Here is a 27,453-nt window from a genome sequence, read left to right as displayed (position 1 = left end):
ATTAAAGAAAACAATTAGTGTTAGTAAATTTATGTTAAATTTTTGTGATCAAAGCAATTTAGAAACTATTAAAACTGTTTAAAAATTACATTGCTAACTTTTTACGGATTTCATCAAGAAGAATTGTTTATGCCTAGAAAAATTAGCGATTTGATTATATTTAGTTACATTCGAAGTTATCCTAACGGCACAAATAAAACACTTAAAATATCAGCTTTCAAGATACAGCATTTTCATAAAAGAGGATATGTCAGCGTATAATTATTTTGTAAACTGTTAATGCCTGGATGGGTATGAATACAAAATTCAGATAATCAGGGTTTTAACAAACTGAGTGGAAGCAAACACAAAAATCACAATATGACACGCTGTAAATTTTGTATTTACACCCACCCAGTAAATTTACAATGAAAAATATCAAAGTTTCAATTTACTTGGTAAATGTAAAACCAAAACTAAACAAAATGAAATATTGTATTTTTTAATATTTAATTATTAATATTTAAATAGTTTAACGTGTCATCATGTTTACAAATATTCTTAAAAACATATTTCTTTTTAAAATATAGTTATCACACAAAACAGAGATTATATGCGAAAAGTTTATTATGAATAAAGTAATTATTCCTCATTAAAGGGGATAAAATGTAACTTAGAAAATAATCATTTAAGTCTCATCCCCCCGTTAAAACATGTAAATCTATAGAATATATAAACAACAAATATGTAAAAACTGATAATCTTTAATAAACCAAAGCTATAAATATTGGTTCGTTAATTTGTGCTTCTTTGCTGTTGAATTTTGAACCGATTTCATAGTCAAAATTCCAATGCGGGTCAATTTCAACGGATCAGGGTCTTCATTCAACACCTGTCGTCTCAATATTTTGAATCACGTGTGTACGTTATGTGTAGCCAATTAGATGAACACTTTAAGTGTTTAATTTTTAAAAGAAATTGTGTACATGCAGAGCAATGCAATGCTAGGACAATTAAATTCCAACAATGTATATGGTGAGGCCGGTGTAACGAAGAATTTTGACCCGGGTTGAAAATTGACCCGGGGGTCATTTTTCAACGTTGAATATTGATTTTCAACCTGGGTCAAAATTCGTCGTTACACCGGATCAAATTATTGTATATTCTATAGGTATATAATAAGGTATATTAATATCATTAATTCAATTCACACACAGTTCATCTTTCATGTACTTGTTGTTTATAATAGATACACAAGAATGGAGATATATCCCTCAAAATATGATAGACATGGGTAAGCGTATATCTTATTATAAACATTATATATAATCATATCAAACGTTTTGCTAATCATATTTTATTCACATAAAATGTTAGCAAAATATCAGTGTTTATCTTTATTTAGATCATTTTTCTCTTTATAAATGCAATTCAAAAAGTCCAAATAGCACGACAGAAACCACAGTATATTTTTGAACGATTTTAGTATTCAAACAAAAGTACAGGGACGGAAAAAAGTACAAGAAACACCCCAAAAGTGGATTACCACAGCCACGAGTGAAGACTTTCGACGGGAGTTTATCGGTCGTCCAAGGACGGTAAATATGTATTATAAAAAATCGGCTTTTTATATGTATCAAAGCAGTTTGTCAACAAAAAAAAACGTAATCGGTATTCCTTTGATGTGATAGATGCATTCATACTACGTCATTAAATCAGTGCACCATGAATATTTGCAATATCATCATAAGACTTTAAAATATTTTTAACATCAAAATGCATACGTGCGAAAACATAATATGATATTTGTTATTTCAGAAAATGTATCCTCGGTAAAATTAATGTGAACCAATTTATTTAAAGCGTAAGATCAATTATTCGTTGTTTTACCTTATGAAAAAAGTGACTAAAGTATTGCTTATTTGGGAAGGTATTAATCATTCAAAGGACGTGTCATAAAATGTTAACATAAATTTTCAAACTTATGTCGTGGGGTGTCTACATCACGATCTCTATTTCATTCTGAAAGCATTCTGTTCCAGTGTTTGGCAACAAAAAAATTATTGTCAACAAATATAACCTTAAGACAAAAACTCTAACAATGATCAATTCTAGTCCAATACAAAGTATTATACAATCTTGGTCCTTTTGCATCCTGTGATTTAGTCATGATATGAGTTACATTTGACCCCCATAATTCGCCATTTAAAGTGTTGCTGGTACAATAAAATGTTATGCTATATTTTAGAAGAGTTGATGTAAAATATATTTTTCACACAAAAATTGACATTTTCATATATTTTTATGAATGGGAAAATATAGAGCTCATGCTTGAACAAGGACAATTTTTTTTTTCACTTATTATCCTTGGCTAGATAAATCTCTGATTAATATATTTTGTTTGTTCAAGCATGTGCTTTATGTTTTCTGAATGAAAAACTGCTTGAAAACAAGCTGTTTTATTGTAAAAATGCAAAAATGGCGGAAAAAGGTTGTCTTTACGATGTCATATTTCTAAATTGTGGGCAGTTGAATCAAAAAGAACATTATGTAAAAACATCACATATATATATATCTGTACAAAAAACCCAAAGAATTACAGTAAAATGATGATGTCCATTTTAGGGGGCCATTTTATGCCCATATCATATTTAGTCCTTTACTACACTTTTATTAATGAATTTGTAGAAGAAAATATTGTATTGTCAATTCAATCCCTTTTTAAGCATTGCCATACATTTTCTTGAGATTGTAACTCATTTGATAAAAAGTACCCCTAAGTAAAAGTAACCCTTGTAAAGATGCGGCATGGATTTTTAAAAATTAAAGTACTGAAGTCCTGACTAGGGTTTAATTTATTGATTTTTATTTATTAGAATTAACTATATGTAATTTCGTATTGCAAGATTTTTTTGCTGTATTTAATAATTACGTACATTTTTGCCTTACATGAATTCTCGACCTTTCTGACAGAAATTCCGAGTCAATGACGGAAAATTCCATGTTAATCATGATGTGTAATATATAAAATAGAATTAACGCCATTAAACTTTTCCATGCTCTATTTTAACAAACAAACAAACATAAAGTCTAGATTGTAGAAATGATGCTGAGGTAATCAATGATAGCGTACCGGTCTAACTGAACTCGTCGTAGGAATACATACGACTTCAGGTAATGCATGTATCCAAATTGTTCGTATAATTTACATGTAAAATATATTTTCAAGGTAGCGATAAATAAGTTTCCTTAAAAAACAATGCTTTTGAATACTTTACATCGAACTTATGGATTATTTTCAAGTACTACGTCATCCAGCGGTGACGGTTTTCCATTTATGATTTGTGATTAGCTCCAAACATGTCTGTTTTACTTCCATTTTACCAGAGTAACTGATTAAAATCAACTCCCCCAAACATCTAAAAAATAAAAAAAACAAACCTCAAGTTTGTCCACATTTCAAATACGCCTGGAGCATGACTTGCAAAACTTTAATCCTAAAAGTGTATATCTCTTTTTTGTTTTGAAATATAGTTATATGCAATTAAATTAGATGATGACCATGGTAGGAGATGAGACACATGAAATAGCATCAGAACAAAACGGATCGACTGATGATAGTCTGAAAAACCGAACCAAATACAGAACAACCGTCATCATAGTTCTCGTGTCAAGTTGTTTGGTGGCTCTTGCTGTTGCTCTTACTGTTGTGTTTGTCCTTGCAAAACCACAAAACGAAAAGCTAAGTACGAATACATTTGATCATAAACTAAGAACAAGAACAAGAACACGTTTTAACTAACAGTAGTATAAACTCGTAATTGTATTCATAATAATTTTTCAACAATCGTTAAAATGTTCTTAAGTTTTAATTCTGTCTCCAAATTAGTTCATTTTACTTTGAAGGATGACTGTATACGCTTATAATATACATGCAAAGAGCCTAAAGAGATTACTACCTATGAATTTATTACCAGTAAACTACAGACCCTGAAACGTACTACTACACCACACGCTCGCTGCACGCTCGCTACCCGCTCGCTAAACGGTTCACACGAAACGCTGAACGGTTTACACGAAACGCTGCACGCTTTGCCCGAAACGCTAAACGATTTACACGAAACGCTGAACGGTTTACACGAAACGATTCTCGCACGAAACGATTTGCTCGCTTTTTACACTCTTTGGACACGCTTTTATCCTGATCGATTCGGTTCCTCTCGGATTTTTACCCTGACTGACTCTGTTAGTGAGAATTAATTTTAAGAAAACACGAAATAATAAAAATACCGATATTAGAAACATATATGTACATAAGTGTTGAATTGATTAATTAAATTAATATGGTACTTTTATTTAAAGCAAAAAACTATTTATTCACAGAATTAGCCAAAAATATTACTTCTATAAATATATTTATTGCTCAAAAGAAATATCCATGATTCTTATCAGTGCCGTAAATAATAAAAATTCCAGAGAAAAAAGTTACTGTAACATAATATTTAATACCAAAAATAAAATCCGTATGATTACAAACTGAAATCGGTTTTTCAGTATTCGGCGGGATTTTTTTGTTCTTCTCACATTAATATTTTTATTAGTTTCAGAGAATACGATGTAAAAATACTACATGTAATAGTAAATAAACCTGTAATTATTTACATTGATAATTTTGAAAGTTATGTAAAATAAAATTAGTCACATAAGTTAGAAAAATGCTATAAAACAACCGAATAATTTTTTTTATGCCGAATCATTCGCGTAAATAAATGTTCCGTACATAATATCACAGAAAAAAAATCAATCGATTAAACAAAGAAAGTTGTCATTACTATTTCGGATAGAACAAAAAATAAAAAATGATTTAAATTTGTGTCTCAATATTCGTATACATAACCGGCGCCCCGCATAACGGCATACAATATATCTATCATAATCTATTTGAATTTAGTACAGTGCATATAGATTCACATAATAATTAATTGCATGTGTACATTTTAAGAAAATTTCAGTGTGTTGATTACTTGTTGTTTTCCGTTATCAGTGTTTAAATAATTAAAATAATAACTTGTAGAAATATTTTTAATCGGGATTCAGAAGAATTTACTTCCTGCATTTCATAGAAATGAACAGAATATTTCTTTTCTATGTTTACATTTAATTTTGTACAAATTAATGTTGAATAATCTATCATTGAAATTGTGTGCATCATCAAATACTGATTCCGTCTACCTTCAAGTCATTAAATTTCTATTGGCTATTGACAAAACAAGAGACGAGTGATCATGCAATGAAAACGAATACACAGAGTTTGATTGACAGGTTCAGCCAGGTGCAGGTCTTCCCGATGTCCGAGGTTATGTGTACTGGTTGTACACAGCCGAATAGTCTCAGTAACTAGTCTTCTTTCAATACGCGTACTTTTCTTTTGTTTGTTAAAAATTAATTCAATTTTGTAAAAAGATAAGTATATCATTTCTTATAGATTTTTTTCACGAGAATATCTCATAGGAGTTTTGCCGATCACAAACAGTTTAAAGTAATGTTTAACACGAGCGCTATTTTGAAACAATTAAACTGTCAGAGAGTTCCGAATGAAATCTGATGAACGTTTCACACGGTTCTCGCACGCTTTGCCCGAAACGATTTACACGCTTTGCCAGAAACGCTGCACGCTTTGCCCGAAACGCTAAACGGTTTACACGAAACGCTTCACGATTCACACGAAACGCTAAACGGTTTACACGAAACGCTAAACGGTTTACACGAAACGTTTCTCGCACGAAAGTCGCACGCTTTTTTGGTGTAGTAGTACGTTTCAGGGTCTGTATAACAAATGTACATTTCTTTTCTAGAATCACTTATTATAATATATTATGTAAGTATTTTTTCACAATCAGCTTTAATGAATAATTTAAACGCAGTAAACATAAAACGAAAGAAATTTGTTTCAACAGCTTTTTTTCATAATGCTTTATCATCCAATCATTTTTCACCGTTAAAATTATATTCACATATAAAACAACGAGATGTTGCTGATATCGAATGAGTTGGTATACAATATATAAGCTTTATAATCAGTTGACTTTTAACTTGTATCTTGAATCTTTTTTATCAAAGTTTACTAGGCGATTGATAATCGACAAATTATAATCACAACCTGGTTTAAAAATAATATTTGTTTATTTATTTGACGATGTAAAAGATCAACTAATATGGAATTAAAAACATTTTTCACACAGCACGATTGTCAGAATTTAAGGTGGCTCTATACACCACTTTTTGATGACGCAGTACGCAAAAAAGTAAATCGGAAGCATGCAATTCCGGTACTGGTTGATTTAGACTGAGGCGAATTGTATGGGGACCGCTCTTTTGAAAAATTTGTTAAATGAATAGATTTAATTTGATAATTGGAAAATTCATTACTTATAAGTAATGTGGTATGTGACACCTTCACGTTCACCCCTGTGGTGTGCAATACAATGTTTTTAAAAAAATAATGGGTGAATGTTTTGCATAAAAACTTAATATATCGAGCCTTTTTCAAGGAACATTCTGCATAAAATAGTATAGTCTCTTTCACTATTGATGTTATTACTATGTCAGCCGCGGATCGAAAATTAATTCCTGGGGAGGGGGGGGGGTCTCTTCTACGCATGTTAATTGTTGCAACAGCAGGAAAAAAAACTATTTTTTGTATTGTCACATTTATTTCTAGAACACATTTTATCCACCAATTAATGAAAATAAACTTTAAAATCAATATACGTCTAGAATTTATATTATATTTGACAAGTACCTAGATTCTATAAAATAGACTATAAACAAGAGGCACGATTTTTACTGCGAAACTAAAAGGGTAAAATAAAACCACGTGGTCTAAAATTTAAATGACAATAACATTCGCAGGGGTGACGTTGTGTGGTATTATTTATCGAAATAATTAATAAAATCAGGTATAATTTTTTAATAGTTTCTTTCCCATCATTAATATGTTACGCCGTAGCGCAGTGGATTAGTGGGTTCACTACAAACCTGTAGGTCATGAGTTCGAATTCCCTCGAGAACAATAATTTTTTTTAACTTTCCAAAATTTTCTAAAACGTATTTTTAGTTGAATACTGTGAAAGAAAATTGTAAACCGGTGAAAATATTTTAATTATAATATACTTTGATGCACATTAATATCGACACCTTAAGGGGATGGGAGGGTTGCTTTGAATTTTTCTCAGGTTGGGATACATAAATCCTATTAGCCTAGTAAATTTTCCCCTCTATTTATTTGACTTAGTTTTGCATTAAAGCAAATATATTCACTTATACAGGCCTATAATGAAATATGTATGTATTTATCATTCCAACATTATATTTAGGAAATTTTCTTCAACTCAGAATTGAAAAGTCCCCAAGGTGTTTGGGCCTTGAGACTTAGGAACGACAACCTTTACCTGAGGAACTTTCATACCAAATAAAATTTTAAATATTTTTTGTGTTTATTTGCAATGATTTTCATTCAATTTTTTATGTCATATTGATTAAAATACATTTTCTTATAACATCAAGCAACTTGTTCAGATGAATTGTCAACAGAGTAAGAAAATATAAAAAACTATGTTTTTTTGGGAAATACTAAAACAATTGTAATAAGAACATTTTTGAATGTTAAGAAGTGTTATATTTTTTTTATGTGTCCGAAGGAAATATCCATCGTATGACAAAAATATTTCTCTCAATTTGTTAATAGCTGTCTTTTTAAAAAATATTATACAAAAACACGAAAAAACATTTAATAAATTCTTAAAAAATACCTATAGTATCCCTATCATCATTTTAATATTTGATAAGTATATGTTTTGTGGTCTTCTATTGAAAATTGGAATAAACTGTGGGTGTATAGAGCCACCTTAATAGTAATTATATATAAATGATTTATAAAACCATAATACTACGTTTATGAGATTCGGGATACGACTTACATGTTATATAAGATTGAGCCCTGCATATCATATTAAAATCTTAGGTTTTCCTACCCTCAGCCTCAAAGCCTTTTTATCATAAAAATGTTTATATTCTTTCCAACGTTATAAATGGAATGATATAAAAAAAATGATGATGGTATGATGCATTTTACGTAGTTATTGATTATACATTTCTGCCTCGAGAACAGCAATTGTGACAATTGATAAGGAATTATTATTGTTTGTGTAGAAGTTCTCATAGAGAACTACTAATTTCTACACCATGTATGACAAACACAAACACTAGTGTACTAATCTTGCTAAGTGTCTTGAATCTCTGTTGTCGTCTTGAATTTTTGTTGTGTGTTGATTTGTCTATAATAATACGTAAACATACATTTTGATGTGAAAAGAAATCGTATTTTTGAACTACAAAAAACGGTTAATTTATGAATATCAACCCACTGTAATTTAAAAGAATAGATAAAAGCATGCACAAGAAAACCAATATCATGAACTTCAATAATAAGGGACCAACGTATTTATTTTTGTATATACTCAGTAAATTACCGTTAACTGGCCAGTATGGTGCTAACAGCCTCTAACAGCAGCCACTATGCCCTTAGAAGCTAGCAGCCAATAAGGGAATTCATCAAAGTACTGAAAGTACCTGAACAGAAAATTATATTTTACTTTATTATCGGCATATTTTAATTAATATCAAGAATATTTATGCATGAATAATTTCTCTGAGCATTGACAACTTCGGAAGCAGTAAAGCTCGCCTGAATAAACTTAGCAATGCATTTGTGTCTAATGAATTCAATTGAATATTGGTATTTGTCTATACGTATGCTTAACAACTTAACCCCTAAGTCTGTTTACGTTTTTGCAAAAATAACATGCATCGAAAATCATAAAAATCCCCGCATTATTAGAAAAAATGGGACGGTCAGACATCTTACATTGTGATTTAATTCTCATAAAAAAAAAAATCAGCCTCAATCGCAAACCAAAGACGTTAGAAATCCAAAGATGAATTTGTGATTATTTTGTGTCAGCCATGTTTTGACGTGAACCTTCGAAAAAAATTAACAACTTCATAGCTCACCCGACCTATTGGCATCAAACGAATACCAGGGCAGTGTAGGGGACCTATGGGGCTATTATTTTCTTTTTTCAAACGTTCGAATTCAATTGACAACATTTAGGTGTGTTTTAGTTATAATAGGATTTCACAATTTAAGGTTAAATCCATTTATCAAAGTGAACGGACAATATTTTTCCTTTTTTTTTTTTTTTTTTTTTTTTTTATAAAATTTCGTAATTTGAGCTTCAATGACTTTGCGCGCGAAAATTAGCGAGAACATCATGAATTGCTGACGTCATTATAGTACGCATTTACATCATCAGTCAAAGCAGAAGGTTTTAACGAAATGCCGAAGAGAAAAACACAGAGCAGCGAGAGCCAACCCTATCAACCTCGGAAACGAGCAGGGAAGCACCCGCCTCTCCTAGAGCCACCTTCAGCCCCTTCGACTACGGATTATCCTGAAGTTCAGATGAATCTGGCACCTGAACTGCCCCAGTCCATCCCTGGTCCTTCTTACACACTTGGTGCACAGGAAACTCCCCCTGTGGAGCCGCTACCTCCTCACCAACTGCAAGACCTGGCGGAGCGGATATCCACCATCTTAAATGACAGAGGGAGTCCTCAGTCACAGGAAGAAGGTACATCTCAGTCTGGTTCTGAACTTTTGAATGCACGTGTAGCCAGGAACGATAATGAGTTGGGACAAAATGTACCCAATAATGTCAAAATTAAAATTGCTAATGGGGAATATGTTAATTTGGCATCTTTGATTAACAATAGAACCGAAACTGACCCAAATGATGATACAAAGTATTTCTCACTTCAAAATGGCAGCTTAGCTCTATCTGCTAAATCCAAATTAAGACCCATCACTGATATTCAGGTCTGGACGGATGCTTTCCTTGTTTATGCATCCATCTTTGCTTTGGCTCATCCCACAGAAACTTCAGGCCTGTTTAAATATAATCACACAATACGGCTTGGGGCAAATCGGGTCAATGGTTTGGGGTGGCGCGATTATGACATCCAATTCAGACTTGATAAAGAGTGCAATCCTTCAATGTCATTTGCCATAGTGGATCAGGAGCTATGGCTGCTTTACATGTACAACAGCGCACCTTCCCCACAGCATTTGGTAAACCAACCCCAGCCTCTGAAATGCTATAATTTTAATTACAGGGGCGCATGTTCAAGGCAAAACTGTCTTTATAGCCATTTGTGTATATTATGCTGACAGTCCCACCCATACACAATGTGTAGAAACACTACTCGAAATTCCTTGAATTTTAGATCTTGAAACTTCCAATCAACCTGGCGTCCTCAGTCAACAGTCAAACCAGCCACAAACAGTAACAGAACCCCCTTCCCTTGCATGCTAGACGTCAGTAACGTTGCTTGCACTCCCATTAAAGTCCCAGCATTATCCAAATATTTGGCAAAATACCCTAATAGGGAAAATGCCATCGAATTACTAGAGGGGTTTCAATTTGGTTTTAAATTATGGTAAGAAGGTCCTAGACGGCCATACAACTGTAACAACCTTAAGTCTCTAAAGTTACTTACCACAGAAGCCATACAATTGGTTAACAAAGAAATAAATATGGGCAGGGTTGCTGGACCTTTCCCTTACTCCCCACTTCATAACCTTAGACTTTCCCCGATAGGTATGGTGCCAAAAAGGATGGTACTTTCCGCCTAATTCATCATTTGTCTCACCGAGCTGGTGATAGTGTGAATGATTATATTGATCACAAGTATTGTTCAGTTAGATATACCCCATTTTAAGAAGCTCTTGAAATGTTAGAAAAGTTAGGTTCAGGTGCGTTAATGGCTCGTTTGGACGTTAAGAGCGCTTTTCGCTTACTTCCGGTTCATCCATCTGATTTTCAGCTGCTGGGTTTCAAGATAAATGATTACATTTATATTGACAAGTGTATGCCATTTGGGTGTTCAGTAAGTTGTGCTAAATTTGAAAAGTTTGCTTCCTTTTTGGAATGGGTATTAAAAACTCTGTGTCAATCTTATAATGTAGTGCACTACCTTGATTATTTTCTACTAGCTGGTTTTTCTGGACTCAAGAATGCTATTATCTAGTGTCAAAATTTACCAGTCTTTGTGATGAATTAGGGGTTCCACTAGCCCATGACAAAACCTTGGGTCCTACAAAAAAATTAGTGTTTTTAGGACTCGAAATCGATACAGTTGCAGAGACGGTTAGTATTCCCTTAGACAAATTGGGTCAATTACGTCATCAACTTAGCTATTTTCTTTACCGTAAAAAGGTGACCCTTAGTGAAATCCAATCACTAACTGGCCTACTTAATTTCTGCATTAGAGCTATTCCAGCAGGCCGAGCATTCGTAAGGCGCTTGTATGATGCCACAGCTGGGCTTAGCAAGCCTTATCACAAACGTAGAGTTTCTTTGGAAATGAAGCAAGATATACAAATGTGGCTTGTATTCCTGGAGTCATTTAATGGTATAAATTCTTATAAGCAGGTAGACTGGGCCAGTGACTTTCAGTTAGAATTATTCACAGACAGTGCTGGTTTTGAAAACCTAGGTTGTGGGGCTATTTTTGGAACTCATTGGGCCTTTTTAACATGGCCTGAATCCTGGAAAGGGGCATGCATATTTAGGGACATCACATTTTTAGAATTGGTTCCCATAGCAATGGCATTCTCTATTTGGGGTAAGGAGTTGGTGGGAAAGAGAGTAATTCTTCACACAGATAATAAAGCACTTGTTACCATTTTAAATACTAAAACATCCAGATCACCCAGAATCATGATTCTCTTAATATTGTTAGTCCTGAAGGGACTTGTGCATAATATTCAATTTAAAGGACAGCATATTATAGGAGTTCAAAACGTTAAAGCTGATTCTCTCTCTCGTCTGCAGTGGAACAGATTCAGACATGTCTTTCCAGAAGCCGACCAGCTCCCAACGACTGTTCCAGACTCATTCCTCAGACTCATCTACAATATCGAGCACAAGAATTGCTCGTTAACAAGTTGTTCCTTGTCTGAAAACACAAAGAAATTATACATGACAGCAGTTCATCAGTTTAATTTATTTTGCCATGCTTATGAACGTAATCAAACTTGGCCACCAAACCCTAATGACTTGATCCATTTTGTATCGTATCTCTCATTTAAACAATTCTCATCAAGCACGGTCAAAGCATATATTGCAGGAATATCATATTATTGCAGAATCCGGGGTTTTCTGGATACAACAAAATCATTTATATTACAAAAGGTATTGGTCGGATTTAGTCGTATGAACACAAGAGTTGAAAATCGCAAACCCATAACCATCAGCATCCGTCAAGGTCTAATTTCTATTCTTCCTCAGGTTTGCCTATCAAACTATGAATCAATTTTATTCAGTGCACTTTTTTGCACAGCATTTTTTGGATATTTTAGAATAGGGGAGCTAGTACAGGATTCAAAAGTAAAACCAGGTCATGCAATACAAGAAGGTGATGTTCGGTTATCAACCAGCAATTCAGTCATTATAACCCTAAGACAATCCAAAACTGATCAAGAGGGAAAGGGTGCCACAATCACTTTAGTGCCCTCTAGCCCAATCTGCCCTATCCAACAGCTAAATAAATATGCAACTTTAAGACCAAATTCCCCATCAGCTTTTTTTATTCATTTGTCTGGCTATCCAGTGACCAGATATCAAGCAAAATCGGTATTTAACAAGGCTATTAGAATGCTAGGCTTGGACACCAAAATGTATTAGACTCATTCTTTCGCATTGGAGCAGCTTCCAACGCATGGGCTAGTGGAATGAGTCAAAAGGATATTTCGGGCAATGGGCGTTGGAAATCTCGTTGCATGTATAGGTACATCAGAAGTTAAGCATTTTGCTAGCATTTATATTGTGCATTTAAGGTGTTATACAATTTAGTTTGTTATTGTCACGCTGCCCTGTTTTTATTTATTTCCCAACAGGGTTACAATGGTAGCTGCAGTATGTCATATCTAGACATAAACTAACATACTATTGTGGAATACGTAATATGCGTGTATATATTTCTCGTTCAATTAATTTTGTATTTGTAGATACTAGAATTTGGATTGTGGGTTCGTCCATTATTAAGAGAGCCTTTTGTCAGACAAGGCATTCAATATTTCAAACTCACCTCGAGCTAGAAAGGCATCGGGCAACAATTTTCTGGCAGGGTAAGGGTGGAATGAAATGGGGGGAAATCATGCCGAAAATCAAGTGTTTACTAAAAGTAGAGGACCCACCCAATTTTCTCGTATTGCACTGTGGGGGCAATAACATACCGGGTGATAAAGGTGAGAAGTCTGTTGATTTAAGACTAAAAATCAACAACACCTTGGTCAGTCTGGCCAAGCTGTTGCCCGACACTGTTTTGGTTTGGTCACAGATACTCCCCCGCCAGCACTGGCGAGGCGGTGTTGACCAAGAAGCAATGGATATGGTCAGAAAACGGTTAAACAGTTTTGTTGCAACCGCCTTAATCCGCACAGGGGGGAAATATATTCGATATCCAGAAATTCAGATTGATTGTCCGCACTTGTTTGCCCCTGACGGAGTTCATCTCTCTGAACTTGGTAACCAATTTTTCTTGTACCGCCTCCAACAAGGTTTGCAGACCTTCATTACAAAACCCACTGAAAAAGTGTCACCAAAATTGGGAGAGTTTGGGCCATGGCTGTGCTATGACTAGTTAACGGGTCATAGTCTCAGTCACAAATTTGTAGTGGCTGCATTGATTATATTATTGCTCCTTACTTATTTGCACTTACATGTATATACCCAGTCATTTTGATATTGCCAGACAATTATCTTGCCTATGATGCACATCTGTTATGTATCTGACAGGGATCAATATTTGATCATTCGTTAACCTTTTGCTGATTATCTTTTTATATCTTTTTATTTTTATCTAAAGTTCATTTTTCTGTGGAGATGGGGGCGCTTATTTATTTATTTATTTTTTACTACTGGTGGCGCAGACTATGCCATAGCATTTGGCATAGTCTCGTGGCGGCTTTAAGGCTTACCAGTAGTATCATTAGACTTGGTTATAACTAATATGTGCTTATCTTGACAGTATGTAATTGTGAACATCTGTTCCCAGGGTTCACCATTTTTGCAATTTTAGGGATGCCATACAAGGCTATATATTGATGCCTCGGCTCCCTCACTTAAACGGCCATGGCCCATTCAGCCAATAAAAAGAATTCAGTATGAACTAGCTATTTCTTCTTTTTTATTATTTATTGGGTATAATGGCACTCCCTTATTTTAACTTTCATCTTTGATAATGTACAGCGAATGCCATTGTACTCCTAAAATTTACTTTAATTTAACATGTCTTATATATCATAATACGTTTGCATATCACTTTATACGATGCATTTAGTTTTTTCCATTTTTATTAACAATACCCCACACTTAGGATAACATTATTTTCATAACTCATGACCCGAGTAGACAAATGTCAATATTGATTTAATTTCTATTCAGCAAAGACGCATTATCTTATCCAGGCGAGCTTTACTGCTTCCGAAGTCTTCAATGCTCGTACAAATTAATGAGCATTAATCATTTTGATATTAATTAAAATATGTCGATAATAAAGTAAAATATAATTTTCTGTTCGAGTTCTCTCAGTACTTTGATGAATTTCCTTAGCTAGCTTCTACGGGCTTAGTGCCTGCTGTTAGTGGCTGCTAGCTTCAGCCTGGTAGTCACCTGTTACAAATTTCGGCGTTTTACTAGTTTTATGTGACGAAAAAAAATTAATCTTATTTCAGTTGTAACTAAGGGACAAATTACTGTTCTTCAAAACTTTACCAAAGATTTCCATAATAAAGATTCAAACACATACAAGAACTTTACAGCAGACTATTCTACAGAGGTAAATAATTCATATTTATTATTTAGAAATTTTTCATAACTCCACATTTGTTAATTGAATGAAATAACTTATGAATAAAATTTACTGTAAATAATAAAACATTTATATTGATTTTGTTTTAATTTTATTCTGCGTAGATGGAAAATGGTATTCGAACGGAGTTCCTATTTCGACGAAAGTGTTATGTAACCGATCTCCGGTAATAAACATGTTAAATACAGATAATTCAAAGTTAAATAAAAAATTAAAATCACAGTGAACTAATTTGCTTTGATTTGTTATTTGCAGAAAAGGAAGCATAAAAGTCAGTTTTCTTCTATTCTTGGAGACTGGAAACAGGGAAATAACCAACAATTCTTTGAAGACAGTCGTTGAAAAAGCAATTCGGAATAGCAATGGAATTAGCTATTTTGGAAGCTATCCTGTGAATGCATCGACCTTGTCGTTTTCAAAATTAAACATTTTAAAAAAACCTTCGACCAATACAAATTTAGCGACAACTTCAATTTGGCTTCAAACAACAACTACAAAAGCAACAATCACTTCAACACGAATAACCACTACATCGCCAACAAACGGAAAAACAACAACTACAACCACTGCGACACCAACAAACATTACATTTACTAAAATACAAACAAACACAACAACGCAAACAAACACAACAAACACTACAAGACCAACAAACACTACAAGACCAACAAACACAACAACACAAACAAACACAACACTAACGACTACTGAAACAACAACAAACCCAAGAACAACAACAAACAAAACAACCACTCAAATACTAACAAACGTAACAATGCAAACAAACATATCAACTGGATCAACACCAACAAACACTACACTGAAGAAAATACCAACAAACATCACATCGCAGGCAATTACAGCAACCACTGCAACACCAACAAATACACCAACACCAACAAACACAACAACGCTATTGACTAGTAAAACAGCAACAAATACTAAAACACCAACACCATTCCCTACATACGTAACAAACACAGCACCAACAACTACAACGATCATTACAATACCAACAACCACTGCAACAACAAACAGTCCAATACCAACAACATCCAATACAATATCAACAACCAGTTAATTAAAAAAATCTTTTCATCACCAACAACCATCATAACCCAAATAACCTCTTATTTACAACAATGATTTTGATTCCGGTACAAAACCAACAATAACCAAAAAAAAAAATAAACCCCACAAAACTAACAACCACTACACAACCCCCACTAAAAAGACTACTACCATACAAAACCATTAACCCTTGCAAACTACCATAAATCCATTACTAAAATCAACATTGGCTACGATACTAACATCTATTAAACAAAACAACTACAACGACCACTGGAACCGAATAGATAACTACTAAATCATAACAAACTCAAAACAATACCACGACAACCACTTCATCATCAACAACAATTATAATTACAAATTAATAAACGTCTTTAAAACAAACAGTCGTAATAACACAACCAACCTTATGAAAACAGCCAGACTACCCGCTGATGACATCAAGTACCAAATCAAACACGCCAGGTAAATACCATGAAAAACACCAGCAACATCATAAATATGAATAACCACAACACAAAAAACAAGTTTAAAACTTAGTCAAAATTTGATTGTAAAACCAAAGAAAGCAACGTGCAACGCAAAGTACAACAACAGATACAAAACCAATGGCAACAGTTACATTGCAAACAATAACACGCCTCAGGATCATGAAGCAATTTCAGACTTAACAAGGCTGGGTCTAATTTGTTCTGTCCTTGATTTTTTTATGAAGTTTTTAAATGAACTTATATTGATACAATTATTATTTCATGATAAAAAAAATCAAACATTTACCACATCGTTTTTTTTAGGAGGTCATCTCAAAATTTATTAATGGTTAACTTAGGATCCTATCGGATTTTGCTTGAAATTATCAATTTTGCACATTTTTTACATTTTTTTTTAACTTCTAACCTAGGGATTTCTTTTTCTGTTCTACATATGAAAGTAATTGCTAAAAGGCACCAAACGATTAAATAAAGAAAAACCTTTTACCTCCTGGTTTATCCAGGGGTCTTATCAAAGTTGTTTTTTGTATGCACAATTTCCACGATTTGTCAGATAATAACTATTTTGTATTTGACAAAGGCGAAAATAGTGATATATATATATATATATATATATATATATATATATATATATATATATATATATATATATATATATATATATATATATATATATATATATCTATATCTATATCTATATATATATATATATATATATATATATAGTATTATTAAAACATTCAGACATATTTAAATAATAAATACATACAATACATCACATATTAAGGGCCATTAATATAAAATACATGGTTACTGTCTTGAAATACATGTAATAAGCTATATTTAGGCGGGGTAAGAAAACGTGACAGAGGTTTAGGCTTGCTTAGCCCTCTTCACGTTTTCGACCCGAGCCCAAATATAGCTTATATTTCAAGACATTTATGTTTATTCTACAGTATAATATCAAATTCACGCCTTAACCTAGCTATTTTCGACATATTACGTTGAATATCTGCAGTTGAAATCATAATGCCATGGCGTCAACCAAGCAAAACGTTGACGTCACAATGCAAATGAAACGCTGCGCGAATGCGTGCGTACTCGAACTCTACTCGGCCTCATTAAGTCAAAATTTCAACCAGTCATAAAATAATGGTTTATCATAAAATGACCATGGAAATTTGTAATTGACAACATAATATCAAGACACTTTTAATAGCATTTCAATTTTGTCAGTGTTTTCAATAAAGAGACATCAAGAAAGTTTACAATTTTTGATTTAAGTCTAATTTTGCTTCATGATCCTGGGGCCAGGTCTTAGACAGTTTTAAAACTTATTACAAAGTCTAACACCTATATCGATCAAACACTACAACACGATGTACAATACCAACACAATTGCCAACTCATTTAAATATTGAATTAATAATTCGCCTAAAAATGCCTTACTTAGATAATTATCCCCATTTATAGTGACACTACTTTTATAAGTGCTCAGGCTCAATGTACCTAGCACTGGTAAACGGAGCCTAGTGCAAACCATTCTACGTTATTCAGTACTTATGTTATGTCAATGATTTTTGATGCAAAAATAAGTCATATCAATGCAATGTCCAAACATACTCCTTCTTTAGTGTTGTTTTGACAGTTTTAATTATAAAAAATCGAATTATATATAATATTGTCTTTGTATTCAATGCTTCTCAGGCTTGGGGTAATGCTAAATGTAATGGTGTTGCATTGCAATGCATTACATGTTTTCAGTAATGAATTATGCCATTAATTTAGCATTATAAGTAATGGTAATATAATACATTCCTTAAAAAAATCTAGTGTAATGGAGGCATTACATTGCATTACTTTGCATTACTATGCTTATTTATGCATGTTCATTTTTAAAATTTTGATGAACTTTATGACTGGAATTGTATTTGATTAAACATTATTTGAAATAAAAATGAAATAATTCTTGAGATGAAATTAATTTAGTTGTATTAGCTAAAACAACAACATTTAATAAAAGTTTGAAATCATTTGTAACTTTAACTCCAGTCAGCTGTGGATTCAATTAATTCTTTACTGTGAAGAATGTGTCATCAACACACACAATGCCCTTAGGATAAACAAAGTATCCAAGCAGTATATTGTTTTAAGAAGTGCTCAACACACCAGATCCCCTTCTCTTGGCTGTGACTAAATAGAATAAAGGACAGACATGCACCAATGAATGCACTATCCAACTTTGATTTCTGGAAGCTTAAAATCTCTTTCAATGTTATTTAAGTATTGAATCCTTATTTTTTGAAAGATATAGTCTCATAACTGCAACGGTGTGTGCATACAAATTGAATAACGCGCGTTAGCGCGTTATGAAAATTTGTTTGCACACACCGTTGCAGTTATGAGACTATATCTTTCAAAAAATAAGGATTTAATGCTTATATTTACATTTTTTTTACCTTCTTGCCTTGTATGCAAATGCGAATTATACCTCAAAATTACTGTACTATCCTATGGGTAAGTTTAAATTAATGGAAGAGCCACTGTAACAGCCACAAGCGTGATCTTTGATTTTCGCTTGTGACGTTGTATTTATCAGCGTTCAACGTTTGTGACGTCACAATTAAAACTCGTCTTTAAGGACGTTGTTTACTCAGGGTTTGAGTTCTCAAATCCGGATTGTTAAAAAGTTCCATTCCATTGGTAAAATTTGTTTTAAATACTTAAAGTATTTATGAAATGAATTATTATTGACATAGCAGCCGATATTTTTACTATATTATGGAATTGGGCTCTGACAAAGTTTGACTTTTAGCAAAACAGAGGAAATTCGGACTAAATTTTTCAGATTTTGTTTTCCACTGAAATATTTTTGGTAGTACCATAATATTTGAAGTTAAGATTTTATATGTTAGTCAACATAATTTTGCATATTTTCTGTCGGTTTTATCTTGCTTTTTCGTTTAGATAATCGTATGGCACACACTACAAAAATATTAAAAAATGCCTAAAAATGATAAAAGACAACATATCTCAAAATTTTGATCATTGACCTCATATAAATTTTATGCCAGCTGAGAAAGGTCAATATACTTAGTTTAATACTATAAATGTTTAAGCATTATCATCATTCAATTTTTTGTAATATTAAATCAAAAATGGGTAGTAATTTGAAAACTGATAGAGGAAATTCGGACTAGAATATCTATAAAAATTGTGAATGAAAACTTAATACTTTGTATCTATTTAATGTCACTACCATTCATAAACTGTATTTCATTTGCCTTAGAGTTAAGCAATTTGTATTATTTTCACAATAAAGAAAATCTCAATCATAGTGTAAAATTTTTATGGTGTTTTCTTAAATTTTCAAAAAATATTCAATGGCCATTAACTCAAAAAGTAGGTCATTGACCTACTTTTTTGAAAGTTAAGAATAACACTACCATGTAAGGTCTACAACACATAATAGTTGGTTTTTCATAATCATCAGTGGAATTTTTTTTCATTCTGAGTAAACGTCATCCTTAAACCTTTTAGTACCATGTCTGTGTTATGGTGCTATATCTGCAGTAGCTTTACATGCAAAATATACGTGGAATGTAAATATAACCATTTGAAAATAATGACTCTCTCTCTCTCTCTCTCTCTCTCTCTCTCTCTCTCAATATTTGTGGTGTATATTGAGTACAATAGTTTGGACTGGTAGAAAATACATATAACATGTACAAGATTCCTGTATTGTTTTAGCATTGCCTGAACACTTAACATATCCTAAGATAAAGATTGCCAAACAGTCCCAGCTTCCACTACTCCTGTAAAATGTTTATTCAATATAACTGGTAGCTCAGGGAATATTTTCAAACCCAATAGGATGCAGTTTAAAGATGAAACCATTGAAACTCTGATGATCATAAAGTCCAACAGCAATCTTGTATATTTAAGTCATAGAATTGAACCTGATAGTGAACAAGAACCTGTAGATATATGAAAGTGTGTTTGATATTTGAAACATTTGCAAAAACTTTTTATTCAGCTTTACTTTTTAAAACTTATTATTGACTTTTCACAAAGTAATGGTAATGGTAATGCATTACTTTACTCATGTAATGGTAATCAACAAAATTTATTAATGATAATGGTAATTTTATGCCCAAATTCATGAAGTAATGGTAATGTAATGCATTACTTTAAAATGTAATTTGCCCCAAGTCTGATGCTACTACATTCCAAAATATCGATTATCTTTAAGTGAATTACACATATTCATTGATTAAAAGTAATTAACCAATTACGTAACATCGATTGGGGAGGGGAAGAGGTGTGAGCATGTAAATAAAATGAAGGAAAAGGGAAAAAAAAATGAACAGTGAAATTGAAGTTATAGGTATATTACACTTCGCTACAACATCCCCACCCAAACGGGATTAGAATTTTCATGATTTTGGGAATTTTATATTTTTGCTTTTCAAGGTTTTTTTTTAATGAGCCGCCCCCCCCCCTTCCTCTCCACTTTTAAATTCAAAGCCACGTCCCTGCTTTCAGCTAATTTGAGACAAAAATTACCTTTTTTCCACTCTGTAGATGTCACTGATACACAATTGTATCAGCAAATAAAATAACGAAAAAAATGACAGCTGCAGTTAAATTGTTTGAACTAAAAAGTACGGGAAATCAACCGAATATTAAACTTTCTGTAATTTGAATCTAAAATAAAGATATTTATTTTAGAAACCTCGAGGGATAGAAAAAGAAGTGTTAATAAAGAATTTATCACTGTTTGGATTTTTTTTTTTATCTTTTTAACTGAATATAAAACATTTGAAACCTAGCAAGCAGAAATCTTCAGGACAGACTGGCAACAATCTAAAAGCACTCGAAATGACCATTTGGGCCATTAATGCACCCCCCCCCATCTCCTGAATCAGTGACAAGGCTTGATCAAATGTATGGTAAGACACTGAACAATATTGCTGATCAATGTGATCATTGATACTATTACCCACTGGGTGTGATAAATTAGAAATCATACGCCACCCACTTTGCTTTTTCGGGAGGATACCAATAGAATTACACCGCAAATTTGAAAAAGATGGACAGGGAAAGGGGCTAAAATTGTACCCAATTTTATTTCGTTATTTATTTTTTCATGTAATTCAAAAGCATGTTCCTCTGCGGATATCATGTTTTTAAATTCAACCTTTTTTCTAATGCCTGTATATTGAAGCGAACCCCCATTTTGATACCCATTAAGTAGAACTGTTGCTATTTTTTGTTTGGGTAATTTACCAGTAAAGAATCGTAGTTGATGTATTGATTGGAGTGCTGCAATATCCCATAATTTATGTAACAAGTTAGATGTAGCTTTGCTATCCTGTGGTTTGTTGTCGATTCCTGAAAAATTTGTTGTTGGAATTAAAATTTTCCAAACGAGCAGGTGCATTTTTGGGAATTTGATTAGATTGATTATTCTTGAAGCAGTTAATGGAGGGATGATATGCATTACATGTGATGCAAATACTTGCAATATTGTTTCTGACAAACACCTTCATAATTGTAGGCATAACATTTCAAATACCTAGGAGTTGTCTGATTTGACAATTGGGTTTTATTAACTGTTTGCATGTAAAACAACCACAGTTCAGCATCAATAGATCCCCAGCTTAAAGAGGAGTCTTCATACTTCTTTAAGCGAAATTGCACAACACAATCAAACCAACCTGAATTGTTACTAGCTGCCCCCTTTTAATTGTTGACATACATCTCAAGAGCGAAATGGCTTGTGGTGGATGTTTTTCCAAGTATAAAGAGGCATATATGAACAAGAGTCCCATGGGCCACATTGCTCAGCTGAGGAACAATAGGTATTATAAAATCAGCTTAATGGAGTCATAATACAAACTATCTGGACAATTTACAATAATACATGTAGATCCTGTATAAATAAAATCCATTTTCCGGGATATTCTTATGTTTATAATCATTAGTCCCTTTTCTAACAGGATGATTTTGTAGTCATATCACATGGTGATTATTGCAGTTCACAAAAAGATCCTGAACAAGTGTTTACTTATAGGATATAAACATACATCAAACTCTGAACCTTCTTGTGAGGCAGAAGAATTGTCCTTGGGCCAAAGTCTTAACAATTATAAAGAATCATCTGGCTGATAAGTTTCTGAGAAGATTTTTAAAGATTTACTCTACATATTCCTATGTAAAACTTTAACCCCCCCCCCCCAATCCATTGTGGCCCCACCCTTCATTATTTCCACAACTTGGAATCTACACTACCTGAGGATGCTTCCACACACGTTTCAGCTTTCCTTGCTGATTAGCTTCTGAGAAGAAGATTTTTAAAGATTTACTCTATATATTCCTTTGTTAAACTTGACCCTCCATTGTGGCCCCATCCTACCCCCGGGGGTCATGATGGTCACAACTTGGAATGTACACTACCTGAGGATGCTTCCACACGTTTCAGTTTTCCTGGCTGATTAGCTTCTGAGAAGAAGATTTTTAAAGATTTACTCTATATATTACTTTGTTTAACATTGTCAGTTTGACCTGTTTGTCATGCGTCAACATTCAAACATGGCTGCTTCAAACCAAAGAACTTTCGTTTTCGATATGGAATACCGAACCCAAAGTTATATACTGATTGACAGCGATTATCTCTTTATTTTTATTTTCGTAAATTACTCAAATTTGAAACAGAATTAGCCCATAATTTTTGCATTTTATATTTTCCCTTCCATAAGGATTATGTATGTTAAATTACATTGAATTTGACTAAGTAGTTCTTGAGAAGAAGATTTTTTCAAATGCACCCCCCTTTTTCTACAGTTTCGAGGTTTCCTCCGTTTTAAATAAAGATCAGTCTTTCATTTCTGTTATTTATAATTACCTTTCCATAGGGATGCTGTGTGCCAAATTTATTTGAAATTGGCCGAGTGGTTTTAGAAAAGAAGTTTAAAATGTGCTCAGGGGAGCTAAAAAAAAAGTCCATCCATTGCGAGAAGTTTGTTATTTTTGTTTCTTTATTTTTTGGTTTAACCTGGAAAACAACCCCCTTCGAAAACAATTTGATTTCGCATATCTGTGCAAGGCTATTGAAGCAACATTTTATTTAAATGAACATGTTCACCATTCCAGATTTTGTCTTTGAGAGCTTGGGACACATGGGATCTCAGCATAGAAGTAACACTGTTAAATGGGTTTGGCGTGTCAATAATATATTTTCTAAACAATTTTCTGTATCTTGATTCATGTTGGTCTGTTGGTGGGAACATGTGACGACAACACACTTGGTGCGTCCGGGATGGGTTAACTTTGGGCGGCATGTTGTGAGAAATCATCTCAATCATCCGCTCCCTGACATTCCCTGGCCTGCTTGACAGTCGACGCTTGTGTCACTGGCGTCGGATGAGCCGCTTGTGTCGTCGGAGCATTAATATTTGAGCTGTCTGCAACGGGCGGTCTCACTTGACCTCCTTGACGATTTCCTCGACGACCTCGTGCCAATACACTATTCGAGGCAACTGTGTTTGTTTAATTCATTTGACATGGCTGCGTATGGGATTCTCGCCTACGGTGCCCTTTGGTTTCTTACTCTCAACATGTTATAATATTAAGATGACAGTATAGAATAATAAAACTCGCCGATTATAAAGATAAGACTTGATATTTCCTTTGTTGATTTTCTGTGATTAACTCAGGAAACAGTTGCAATTAAAAGGAAGAGCTTAACGCGCACGCTCCAAGACCAAGAAGTGTGGAGTTATTGCCCTTGAATTAACATTACCTGAGTTATAGTTCTTGTCCCAAACAATATGCTTAATTGCATGAAGTTACAGGGTTTATCGATATTTGTTAAACCTAATTATGTTATATGTAACATGTTTAGTTATGGTTCTCCTATCACCCTTAATTTGGCATTAGATGCCATTTGGTACAAATGTAATTAAACATATCTGGAAAAGTTTACTTTGGGTTTTACTAATAAAGTATTACGCAATAAATATTTCAATTATAAAGAATCAAACTGATTTTAATTGATCCGAAATGAAATCACTATCAATATTTTTTTTTTCGGTAAACTAATACTTAAAATTGAAACAGTGGAAGCAGAACTGATTTTGATATTGAATTTTAGGACATTTGTTATATTTTGTCATCGAAAATAAACAAAATCTTTTCATTCTAATTCATTGCTTTTTAAGTACATTATGCAATAAAATTACATGTATCATATAGTATACAATTATTTAATGCTTGAGCAGTCAATAGACCCGAATATTTTTCCCTTGGTGCAGGGAACAGCTCAGTGTGATCTATTGCCCGAGGCCAACGGCCAACGGCCGAGGGCAATAGATCATACTGAGCTGTTCCCTGCACCAAGGGAAAAAATTCTGGTCTATTGACTGTTCAAGCATTAAATTATTGTTTTATTACCTAATTCCTTTTTTAGTTTTCGGGGTTTACAATGTGCATATTGCAGATGGTTTTCATGCCATTATGCAATATACTAAGATTTTTTTCCATCTTTTACATGTACCAAACCTGTTGCATGCATTAAAACATCTCCACTTAATATTAGATTTGAAATAGTCTTTTACCTTATATGAGGCTTTAAAACTGTTGATTATTTGATACTCCGTATTGATAACATTGAATTTGGTTTCACCAAGTACTGAGAACAGCGTCTATGTAAAGTAAAACATGTATACATTCCCTGAGAACTATCGAAAGGGTTAAACATTAACATACCCGCGTTTTGAAATACGTTGCCGGTCAAATAGATCGCAGTCTATTGACCGGCGGTCCAATAGATCGAAGTCTATTGAACGGTAGTTCAAAATAGACGCATATTTAATTTGTGATAAAACAACAAAATCCCGTTGATTAGGTAATAACTACAGATATGTTGAATGGTATGCATATTCGTTTTCTGTCAACAAATAAAGCTGTTAAAATCAATAAAAAATAAACAAACCACTTTTTTCTCAAGAAACTGGCAGTAGTCGGTCAATTTATTAAATGTTTGTTTTTCCTTCAACAGCAGGTTTGCTAAGGTTATGTGCATACTATAATTGAGTAAATATAAAAAAAAAATATATATATATATATTTCTGTGCATGGGTGTTGAAACCAACTTGAATCCTAGGTAAGAAATACAAAGACGCCATGTGTTGAGGTGAAAAGAGAATTATTCCATGGAGATGGTAAAGGTGGGAGATGAAAGGAGGAAGTTTATACCAAGCAAATGAAAGACATATTCGTCTAAGAGAGCAAATAATAAAACAATTAAATATAATCCGCCTATTTCTAGATTAATCGAATTACTTAAACTGAAAAGAATTATATACTGGATGTACATGTAAGGCTATGACAATTATTTTGAGGTTATCTCGATCGCAAAAACATCCATGGCAGATATTTGTTAAAAGTAACCCTTGTTTTTTGGGAGTTGATTTTAATCAACTCTCCTATGCAGTTACTCTGACAAACCGAAAGTGAAACAGTGTTTGGACCAAAGCACAAATCATCGCCACTGACAAAAATTGTTGATAAATTCGAAATAATGTATGGTAAAGCATTGTTTTTCAAGGAAACATATTTATAAATACCTTGAAAATAGTCAGATTTTATATGGTACGAACACTTTAGATATTTTTTGTAGTTGTATGTATTCTTACGCCATAGTTCAATATAGTCTCGTTCAACTTGACGCTCGGCTGTCTCCGTAAATCTCCGACAAGCAGAGAGTCTCTCTTGCTTGTTGGTGATTAACGGCGACAGCCGAGCGTCGAGTTGAACGAGACGAGAGTTCAATATTGCTTGGATCCATAAATTTTCCAGAAATATTTCTATCACTGATACATAGTTTGATTGAATTTATTCTATCAATAGATATTACTACACATGATTTAAATGGGGTTTTATCAACATTCTTGCGCGTCGAAAAAGTCCGATAAAAATGTGCGTAATTCAAATACAGATTAGAAACTACCTGTACTTGTCATGCAAAATAACATATCATTGATTTTAAAATAAATAAACATCGATAAAATCAACTCCCGTCAGTTCTTCGGTACTTTGATTAAAACTTAATTTCAAAAACCAAAATACAATTCATCGTAAAATGTACTTTATTGCAGTTGAAACACGAATGTTTGTTATCGTAGAAAATAAAGTATTTTACAAGTACAAAATCTTGATTTAGAGATTCAGGTAACTAAATTAGAAAAATTCCAAAAAAATTGTTTGGTTGAAATTGGCCCAGTAGTTCTTGAGAGATGTCGAAAATGTGAAATTTTTACGGACAGACAGACGGACAGACGACAGACAAATTGTGATCAGAAAAGCTCACTTGAGATTTCAGCTCAGGTGAGCTAAACACCATGAATCAAAACATTTGCTTTTTGTAAATCATTTAAACAATTTAAAAAACAAAATGTAAAGGTGACACTCAATGACTCGAACTTCGACCCTCAAAAATAAATAAAAGTGTGTGTGTGTGTGTGTGTGTGTGTATGTGTGTGTGTGTGTGTGATCAAATTACCTGATTAAAAAAAAATCAACATAGCTATCAAGAAAACTATCTTTTAGATCCTATTATTGAGTAATATAGCAAATTTAAATTCATCAATATATCAACATATCAACATATTTAATATTGATAAGATTGAAAGAAGAAAAAAACCTTTCTTTGGCTATTTTCGAAGACAAAACTTCTTTTATATATTAAACATGACGTCACAAAGTATACAAGCTGAGTACATGACGTCCAACTTTTTTTAACTTTGGCTTATGATTTGAGAAGGCATGCAAATTCAATTATGTGCGTTCCGATTGGATTTTTTTATAACTATTATCATTTTTACAAAATTAAACTCTCTCGATTCTGTTTTTA

The 27,453-nt window shown here is 33.1% G+C and overlaps 2 pseudogenes; one reads left to right on the top strand and one right to left on the bottom strand.

Annotated features, from left to right (window-relative positions):
* Positions 1–9,376: 9,376 nt before the first annotated feature.
* On the top strand, positions 9,377–10,422 carry LOC128179561 (uncharacterized; annotated as a pseudogene).
* A 1,474-nt stretch (positions 10,423–11,896) lies between these two features.
* LOC128182268 (uncharacterized) lies at positions 11,897–24,159 on the bottom strand (annotated as a pseudogene).
* Positions 24,160–27,453: the final 3,294 nt, after the last annotated feature.

Source organism: Crassostrea angulata, chromosome 4 (genome assembly GCF_025612915.1).
Source record: "Crassostrea angulata isolate pt1a10 chromosome 4, ASM2561291v2, whole genome shotgun sequence".
NCBI lineage: Eukaryota > Metazoa > Mollusca > Bivalvia > Ostreida > Ostreidae > Magallana > Magallana angulata.
The sequence above is the reverse complement of the archived record's forward strand: the minus strand, read 5'-3'. Positions and strand labels throughout refer to the sequence as shown.